This window comes from Diceros bicornis, chromosome 28, assembly GCF_020826845.1.
Source record: "Diceros bicornis minor isolate mBicDic1 chromosome 28, mDicBic1.mat.cur, whole genome shotgun sequence".
Taxonomy (NCBI): domain Eukaryota; kingdom Metazoa; phylum Chordata; class Mammalia; order Perissodactyla; family Rhinocerotidae; genus Diceros; species Diceros bicornis.
This window is the reverse complement of record NC_080767.1, coordinates 30,597,739-30,608,425: the sequence shown is the minus strand read 5'-3', so window position 1 is coordinate 30,608,425 and position 10,687 is coordinate 30,597,739. Positions and strand designations below refer to the sequence as shown.

The 10,687-nt window shown below is 38.5% G+C and overlaps 2 pseudogenes; both read right to left on the bottom strand.

The window, feature by feature from the left end:
* Positions 1–1,888: 1,888 nt before the first annotated feature.
* LOC131393594 (olfactory receptor 1J4-like) lies at positions 1,889–2,698 on the bottom strand (annotated as a pseudogene).
* A 5,577-nt stretch (positions 2,699–8,275) lies between these two features.
* LOC131393302 (olfactory receptor 1J4-like) lies at positions 8,276–9,281 on the bottom strand (annotated as a pseudogene).
* Positions 9,282–10,687: the final 1,406 nt, after the last annotated feature.

Genomic DNA, 10,687 nt, shown 5'->3' with positions numbered 1-10,687 from the left:
TTAAAACATACACCAAAAGTGAACCCAGATGGACTTTATATGCATACATTAAAGCCAAAATAAGAAATTTTTAAGATAAAATCCTGGAGGAATATCTTCAAGATCTTTTGGTAGACAATAATTTCTTAAATAGGACACAGAGTTAACCACATATGGAAAATATTTTTACATAAGACTATGTTAAGATATATGAACACTACTCATCAAAAGACCAATTAGGATTATGAGAAAAGCAAGCCACATAATGAAAGAATAGATTCTCAATACTTATATCCAGTAAAGGGCTTATATACATGATACTCCTAGACACCAATAAGAAAAAAAAAGACCACCCAATAAAACAGAAATTGACTAGGAACAGACCATTTACAAGAGAGAATACTCAAATGATCAATAAGCATAGGCAAAGGAGATAAACTTCATGAATTATCAGACAAATGCAAACTAAAACACCAACACTACTTCTACAAACTAATTAGAATGTGTACAGTAGAAAAGATGGACAGTACAAACGTTGACAAGCAAGTGAACCAAACCTGTTTATATATTACAGAGAGGAGCGTAAATTCATGCAAGCACTTTGTCTAACTTCAAAAATATATATCTATCTATTAATTAATTGAAATATACATACATTTTCATCCAAAAATTCCATCACTAGATATATGCACAAGCCCCAAAATGGGAACAACCAAATGTCAATCAAAACTGGCATGTATGAATGCATTAAAGAATAGAGACACAATTGAAAATGATAAATCCACGAGAAAATTTAACCATAGCTATACAGAACAAAAATAAAAATGGAAACACTAAAGAGGACGTACTTTATGCTTTTATATAAAACAGCCAAACTGGTCAATTGTATTTGAAATCAGGATAATGGCAATAAAATAATATAGCTAAACACATGATTTTTTGAAATCATACATTTCTGAGGTTAGGTCTTGGGGGAGCTGCTTAATAGATCTCCCTGGGCTTTAGTTTGATTCTTTGTAAATACGGAAAATATTAAGACCCTTATAACAGGATTGTGCTGAGGAGTAATAAATATACATTTAAATGCTTAATGAGGGGCCGGCCCCGTGGCTTAGCAGTTAAGTGTGCGCGCTCTGCTACTGGCGGCCCGGGTTCGGATCTCGGGCGTGCAACGACGCACCGCTTGTCAAGCCATGCTGAGGCGGCGTCCCACATACAGCAACTAGAAGGATGTGCAACTATGACATACAACTATCTACTGGGGCTTCGGGGAGAAAAAGGAAGAGGATTGGCAATAGATGTTAGCTCAGGGCCGGTCTTCCTCAGCAAAAAGAGGAGGATTGGCATGGATGTTAGCTCACGGCTGATCTTCCTCACAAAAAATAAATAAATAAATGCTTAATGAATGCCAACTGTGATAGCTACTCAACTCTTTCATAGATATAACAGTTTGGTAACTTCTGAATTTCTCACATATGAAAATAAATGAAGTTGAGTGGTAATATGAAAATTCATTTTAATGTGTGTTGGTATTAGTAGCAGATAGAGGTGGTTATAAGGGGAAAAAATGGAGATAAAAATCTTCTTAGAGCCCAGGGAAGTGGGCTCCAAATTCTTCCCATCTTGCAGTGAACATCATCAGGGTATAGGAGAGATTGTAGTTTCACTGCAGAGCATTAATACACGGAATTCAGAGGCCAGGTAGGGAAAAAAAACAATCAGGTGAAAATAAAGTTGAGAGAAAATGTAAAATCAGACCAAGAGTGGAGTGGCTAAGAGTTAAAGGGTTGTTAATAAAAGTTGGCCAAGTTACAACTGTTGCAGGAGACACATTTTATAGCCCTCATAAAGGCCCATGACAGTAAGATGGAATTAATGACACCAATGGAGGTCCTTGGTCTTGAACATTTCATTCACTTTTCATATCCTGACTCCTTAGGCTGTAGATGAAGGAGTTCAGCATGGGGGTGACAACCGTGTACATCACAGAAGCAATGATGTCCTTGTCTTTGGACTTGCCTGATAAGGAGAAAAAAGTAAATGCCTGCAATTGACCCATAGCATAAAAACACTACAAAGAGGTAAGAGCCACATGTAGAGAAGGCTTTACAGATTCTCTTGGTGCGGGGGGCCTTCAGGATGATGACTGCCATGCAGACATATGAACCCAAGATAGCACTCAATGGCAAAATGAAGATCAGTCCTCCCTAAATGAGGATAAGGAGCTTATTGTGGGAGGTGTCTGAGCAATGGGAGGTGACTTGAGGACAACAGCAAGATCACAAAAGATGTGGGGGATGATAGTCCCTGCACAGAAGGACAACTGGTCCATGAGGAGGGCAGGCAAGAGAACATGGCCACAAGAGGAGAACCTGGACCTAGCCACCAGGATGATACAAAGCTCATCTCTCATGATGGTGGTGTAGTGGAGAGGGTGATAGATGGCCAGATACCTGTCTTATACCATCACTGCAAGCAGAAAGTTGTCAATACAACTAAAATTAATGAAGAAATACATTTGTAAAATGCACCCAGTCTAGGGGATGGATTGATCCGGACTACACACGTTTTTCAGTATCTTAGGGATAGTGACAGATGAAAAGGAGCCATCAGTGAGGGCCAACTGGCTGAGGAAGAAGTACATGGGGCTGCAGAGGCGAGAGTCGAGCCTGATGAGCAGGATGATGAGCAGGTTCCCCAACACCATGAGCAGGTACATGCATAGGAACAGGGTGAAGAAGAGATCCTCATGCTTTCATAGAATGGGGAACCCCAGGAGGAGGAACTCAGACACACTGCTTTGGTTCTCAAGCCTCATGCTACTCGTCTATATGCTGAAGATGAAGAAGGTTTGGAAATCTCAGGAACCTAGAAAAGATGATCAGAACCACCATGTTTCATAGTGTAATTCTGTGGGAAAACAATGAATTTTTAACTACACTCTCATTAATATCTCACACCTATGGATGAGTGCATCTTCCCTCTATCACAATCTGGCTCCAAGAAACCATCATACCCAAAAGCAGCCAACAGGACCTCATTGCACAGAAGCAAGAATGTGTTTACTGTTTCATTCAACCCCAATTTATTGAACATTGAGTCTGAACATGAACTTCTACTAAGGAGTGAGAGTGCAGCAGTGAACAGAGGCAAGACCCCTGCCCTTTGTGAGAGTAGAGCTTGATGAGCATAGAGGGATGATTCACTACACTAAGACAGAGACAAAGTGTAATAGTTTACTGTGGTAGAAATAGTAGTTGAGCCTCCGCAAACTAGTATCAGTTGTTTCTGCCTAAAGTAATAAGAGACTCCAGTGCTGAACAGCCTTGTTGGAGCATTGTCACACTCCTCCCGTGACCCTCACCAAGTCCCTTTCACCTAAACTCAAGTCACTCTAGAAGTGGGTGGTCGTATAAAGCTGCTTGATGCCAGAATAGTTTCCAAAACAAAATAATAGTCCACACATAATGCTTCATAAGAATGGAGAATATTTTGGTGAACATTTGGGTACTAGGCTAAGGACTTTATGTACATTTCCTAATTAAATCACCACATCAGATTTACATTCCCAGATTTTAAAAATGTGTTCACAGCTGCACTAAGAATTTATGTTTTTTCACTCATTCTAAAGCTAAAAGATTTTAAGAAATAGAAACATAAATGATATCAATTCCATAGGCCCACAACAGTACAGTAGGAGATAAAGATGGCACACACACACAAATGTGTGTGTATATGTATCTGTAATATATATGATATGTAATGTACATAATATATAACACATATAACTCAGTATTTATATTACTATTTTCTGTCAATTAAAAATTATAAAGTACTCTATGAGGTTCAGCTACTTCATGATCACAGCCCATGATCTTAACCACTACACATGAAAACTTCTCCTTTAATTGGTTAGGGGACCCAGCACCCTACATTATTTTATAGCTGCAAGGAAACCAAAGTTGTCCCAAATTTTTTTTGTCCCCTACCTAGAAAATTTCACTAATTCTTATTTAGATACTTTCCAACTGAAAAAAAGTTCTCACATACATTAACTTCCATTTAAACAGTAAATATTTACTGAGGGCCTGTAAGGTTCACAAGGAAAGTGTAATTCTTTCCATTTTATAGATGTGGAAACTGAGACCAAGGAGTTAAGTAACTTTCCCAAGGTCTCTCCGCTATTTGATGGTGATTCTGCACTCTAACTTCACACAGCACGATGTCTGGTGTTTTTTTCCTGGAATATTTAGTGAAAGTAAAGAGTTACAAAACTTTGAGTGACTCAGTCATACTCAGTTATGTGAAAATAATAGCAGATCCTTTTCAGGAAACATGGAGTTGCTTGGAGTTTGATTATCTCAACCAATGGTGCCCTAGAACGAGGGAACTTAAGGAAATCTTTGAGGTCATGGATGCAAATCAGATGCCCACAAACACACATTCACACCCAGCTACAACAAGCAGCACACACACTCCCATTACGAGAGGCATGCTTTGGCCCCTTCTGACCCACACCCTTCCTGGAAGAAGTCAGTCAGCATGAGGCAGTTAAGCGCTTTCATACAGGCACAGTCATTAACCACCAATAACCCATGCAGGTGGTAACTTACGCATCGTAACATAAACACAGACAAAAGCAAGCAATATACATTCCTGCTCTCACACGCGAGTGTGTCACCCACAAATACAGCTCACACGTACACTAGCACATGCTGCTGAGCAGAGATTTGAGCCCTTTCTGACCTGGCTTCCTTGATGATGTCGGGCATCTTCTTCTCCAGCAGCGGAGACAATAGTCTCACTCCCAATGCCGAGCTCTCATCCACTCTGCTGTGATGCAAATATTTAAGATCACAGGCATGAATCAGGGGTCCCTAATCACATGTTAGGAGTCTGATAACTTGGTCTACATGCACTAAAACAGAGACCAGGTTGGATCTAAGTCAGGAAAAGAATCAGGCTGTGAGTCAGATACACAGCACACATTCACATGCAACTATCATACAACATAAACACAACCATACATAATACATGTGGACACACAGTCCCTTGGACCCGTGCTCCTCATTGGTGACCTCAGACAGCTTCTGCTCCACACTGTTGCCCAAATCTTCAACTTCTCTTCAGGAGACTGGGTATCCAAACAAATAGAAGAAATACCTGTGGCCCCGATGCTTCTACAGACTTTAATATTCCTTAACACGCTCCAGAGAAATTAGTCAAAAGATAACATTTTAATTACCAGCGAGAGGACTGAAATAAAATCTTCAAGCTTATGGCTAATTTCTAATTGTCCTTTAGGGAGCTCCATTTCCAGGAGCCAGAGGGACTGTGTTCCTGATGCCAGTAACGCCCTGGACTCCTTTCTTCTTGGGCAGGGTTCCAGCTGAGACAAAGGATTTTTTAACTTTTTATTTTAAAATTATTTCAGACTTATAGAAATGTTGTAAAAATGATACAAAAAATTCCTATATACACCTCACCCACATTTCCTGAATGGTTAACATTTTACTATGTTTAATGATGTATGTATGTGTATATGTATATTTCAGGTGTAGACTTTCAACATGTCTACCACAGTGCATATTATTGGAAGACAAATTGTATTCGTTTTTTCAAGACTCGTGTTTTTATCCTTGATTAATTGGTTAAGGTGATGTCTGCCAGGTTCTCTACTGTGAAGTTACTATGTTAACCCTTGTAATTAATAAATATTTAGAGAAAATGTAACCATAAGTTTTTTCAATTTCACCTAATGGTGACTTTCTAATTCTATCATATCTTCTACGTTTATCACTTGTATTATACTACAAGAAGGAACTTTCCATCAGCCCCAATCATTTGTTTTTTCATTGATTTATTTATATCATTATGGACTCATGGGTTCTTAGTTATTTGAGTCATAAACCATTACTGTTGTTATTCATTTTGAAGCTCAAACTATCCTAGATTTTGCCAGTGGGAGCCCCTTCAAGATGGCCCTATCTCCTAATGGTTCATTGAGCACTTTTTGGGTTTCATTCTCAGCAAAATTTTCTTGGATAATCTTGTCAGGTCCTGTCCCTGACGTGGAATCACCCATTTTTGTAACATTGGTCCCTTTTAGAGGAGAATGGTAAAGAGTAAATTTGGTGTTAGGTGTGTTCATTGCTTTCAAGGGTTCTATATGATCTCAGAGGATGCAGCTAGGAAATATATATAAAAGAAACACAGGAAGTAGAAACTAGAAACTAGTAAACTAAAAGAATGGTTACCCATAGGAAGGGGGCCAGGAGTGTCACAGAAAGAAAGGGAATGAGAACAGTATAGATATTGACACATACAACATATAACTTTTAATCTATTTATACATTTGAAAAATCGTGGTTCAGGTCGATATCTACAATTCCAGTTTGACACACTAGAGTTCTTTCCAGGCTCTCCTTCTCTATGTATTAGATGCCTTTCCCTGATAGAGAGGAGTCATTCCCTTTTCCTCAATATGTTTACTTATTTGTTGAATCGTGAATACATGCTAAGTAATTTCAGAATCTTAAACTCATACCACTGCTAATGATAAACTAACTGCAGCTCAAAAAATTTGTTTATGTTTTTTTTTTTTATTTCTTGTGACAGTATATAGACAAAATTCTGTGTTCAAGAGTCACTTAGGTTAGTTATTTTATTTTCCCCTATCATCTTATTATGGTTATTAATTTGAAATATAGGTAGGTCCATTTGTTTTGTTTATGCTATTTTGCTTTATTCCCCACACTCTTCTTTTTATTGTTTAGTAGGCAAAAGATAACATAGTAAAATCTGTACAAATAAATACACTCATCTCTCCATATTTTCTACCTCATTCTCTCCCATCTTCTATAGATAAGAATCTCATTTGTTGCTGATGTCTTCTTCATTTTGCTCAAATGGGCAGACACATGTATGCTTTACATACTCTTCATTTTTACACAAAAAGTAGCATGCTACAGATGTTTTTTTACATATTGTTTTTTTTTCCATTTAACAATATTTCCTGGAAATCCCTCCATATGGATACATAGATATCTGTCATTTTTTTCACATCTGCAGACTACTCTATTGCATTGATGTTCCATAGTGTTTCCTTTCAGAGTCCTAGAATGAGATAGTTGTGATGAGCATACCAAATGCCACTGAATTATACGTCTCAAATGGATAAAATAGTAAACTTCCTGTTATGTATTATGCTACAATAAAAAAAATTCAAAGAGAACGTAAGAAGTAATCTCAATATAAACACAGAAAATAATTATAAAATAATAGTAATGTACAAGTAATAAGTTCTTAGAGGGGGACTGGAATAACAAAATATATATTTAATTAATCAAAAGGGAGAAAGAGAAGACAGAATAAATATTAAACAGATATCTCAAATAGAAAACATATAGTAATACGGAAAATTCAAATACATCATGATGGAATTAGATGTTAATAGATCAAATACTCCAGAAATATAATGAGTGTTGATTTGCATACAAAGAGCAAAACCCAAATTTACACAGTTAAAAACAAACACCTCACAGATGTAAGGACATAGAAAGGTTTAAAGTAAAGTGATGGAAAAGAAATACCATGCAAAAACTAACCCAAAGAAAGCTGGTATATCTATACGAATATCAGAAGAAGTAGATGAGATGTTAAGGTTGGAGCCATTGTAGAGGTGAAGAGGAATTTCTCCTAATTAAAAATGCAGTGGTGTGCCGTTAAATGCGTACAAAATGACTCTCTCTGTTTTTTTACAAAGTCTTGATTTGTAGCATATTCCGATTTCTATAGTGTCATTATTCCCATTACGTCTGATTTCAATCTACTAACATGATGTCACTGAATGTGGAGTTGGGAAGAAATGTACACAATCAGCTTGAAGCCAACAAAGCCAGACTCAGCACACCACTACATCAAAGACTCAGTCCTCCAGGAGCAGATCATGATGCTAAATCTATGTGTCCTCAATAACACAGCATAAAAAATACATAAGCAGGAACTGATAAACCGAAAAGGAGAAAAAGATAAATCCACAATATAATTGTGGGGCATGTTTTGTATAAGATTTTATACATATAAGAGACGATGAATAAGCAGAAAAACTTAATCGGGAATAAATATTTAGCAACCCAAGTAGCAAAATTGACCTAGTAAACATGGTAACAACACTATACATGAGAGCAGATTGCCTATTCTTTTAAAGTTATATGGAATTGTCAACCACACAATAATTTTTGGAAATACATCAAACTGTGCATGACCGCGATAAGAGGATTTGGTAATTGTCACTTCAAGAAGTTAGCCTATCAACGAATATTTTTAGGGCCTGTTTTATATCTCTGTTCCTCAGGCTATAGATGAAGGGGTTCAGCATGGGGGTAACTGCCGTATACATAGCCGAAGCAATTACGTCTTTCTCACTGGGGCCCCCTGATGAGGAGAAAAAGTAAACACCTGCAACTGTCCCATAGTATAAAAATACCACAAAGAGATGGGAGCCACAGGTAGAAAAGGCTTTAAAGAATCTCTTGGTGGAGGGGACCCTCAGGACGGTGGCCACAATCCAGATATATGACACCAAGATGCTACTCAATGGCAAGAATAATAGCATTCCTCCCTCAGTGAAGATGACCAGCTCATTGAGGGAGATGTCTGAGCAGCTCATCTTCAGGAGTACAGTGAGGTCACAGTAGAAGTGGGGGATGGTATTGTCAGCACAGAAGGACAGTTGGACCAAGAGGAGGGTGTGCAACAGGGCATGTGCACAACTGAGGAACCAAGACCCAGCTACTAATGAGACACACAGCTCCTGCCTCATAACAGTTGTGTAGTGGAGTGGCTGACAGATGGCTACATACCTGTCATATGCCATCACCGCAAGCAGGAAATTGTCTAGACAACCAAAAACTAAGAAAAAACACATCTGAGAAATGCACTGCACATAGGGGATAGATTGTTGCTGAGTCTGCATGCTCACGAGCATCTTTGGAATCGTGACAGATGAAAGGGAAATGTCAGAGAAGGCCAAGTGGCTGAGGAAGAAGTACATGGGGGTGTGGAGGTGAGAATCCAGCCTGATGAGCAGGATGATGAGCAGGTTCCCCAGCATCATGGTCAGGTACGTGACCAGGAACAGGGCGAAGAATATGCCCTGCTGCTCCTGTTGGATGGACAGCCCCAGAAGGATGAACTCTGACATGCTGCTCTGATTCTCAGGCCTCATACTGCTTTTCTATATACTGAAGATGTAGAAGGTTTGGGAATCTCAGGCAACTAGAAATGATGATCAGGACCATTGTATCTCATGCTTTAATTCTCTGAGAAAACAGTGAATTTTTAAATACACTCGTTAATGTTTCACGCCTGTGGATGCATGCATCTCCACTCTCTTCCAGTCTGGCTCCAGGAAAACATCACACCCAAAAGCAGCCAAGTCCTCATTGCACAGAAGCAAGAGTGTTCATTGGTTTATTCAATCATTATTTATTGAACATTGAATCTGAATATGGACCTCTACTGAGGACTGAGAATGTAGCAGTGAACATAAAGGCAAGTCTCCTGCCCTATGTGAATGTAGGTATTGATGAGCATAGAGGGATAATTCATTACACCAAGACAGAGCCAATTGTAATAATTCATTGTGGCAGAAATAGTAGATAAGCCTCAGTGAACTGGTATCACTTGCTTCTGATATAAAGTCATATGAGACCCCATTGCTGAGGCAGTGTGGTTGGAGCATTGTCACACTCCTCCAGTGAAACTGGCTCGGTCTCAGTGACCTACAGCTGTAACTCACAGTCATTCTAGAAGTGGGTGGTCATTTAAAAAAGCTTCCCAGTGCCAGAATAGCTCCCAAACAAGAATAATCCACAAATTATCTTTCATAAGAATGGTGAACATTTTGGTGAACATTTGGGTACTAGCCTAAGGACTTTATCTATGTTTCCTAATTAAATCCACACATCAGCCTTGCGTTCCCAGATTTACAAAAAAATTTTCCAGCTGCACTAACAATGGATGTTCTTTCATCTATTTTAGCTCTTAGGAAACAGAAACATAAATGATATAAATTACACATATATACATAAACTATATACATTACCATTTTCTGTAGGTTGAAAATAATAAACATTGATGACTTCATGCAGTTCTCTGTAATATGTCTGTGTAATCAGAGCCCATTTTCTTAGCCACTCCATGGGAAACTTCCTCCATCATTAGTTAGCAGATCCAGACAGCCAGTGTTTAGGGCTACAAAGTAGCCAAAGTAGTTCAAACTTATCTTGGTTTCCAGCTTAGAGAGTTCCCTTCGTTTATATTGATCTATTTTCCAATTGACAAAAGATTCTCACATTCATTATCGTTTATTCAAACAAATACTCATTGAGGGCCTGTATGTTTCATGAAGTAAGTGTAATTCCTTCCATTTTATAGATTGACAACTGAGGCCGTGGAGCTAAGTGATTTTCCCAAGGTCTTGCCACCGTGTGCTAGGGTTCTGCAGTCTAAATTCACACAGGATGGTGGTAATTTGTCTTTGCCTGGAGCATTAAGTGAAGGGTTGAAACACTCTGAGTGACTCAGTCGCACTTAGGCATATTAAAATCATAGCAGATCCATTTCGGAAACAGGGAGTTGCTTGGAGCTTAGGTTATGATAGTCAATGGTGCTCAAGAGGAAGGTGCTAAAGGAAATATTTGAG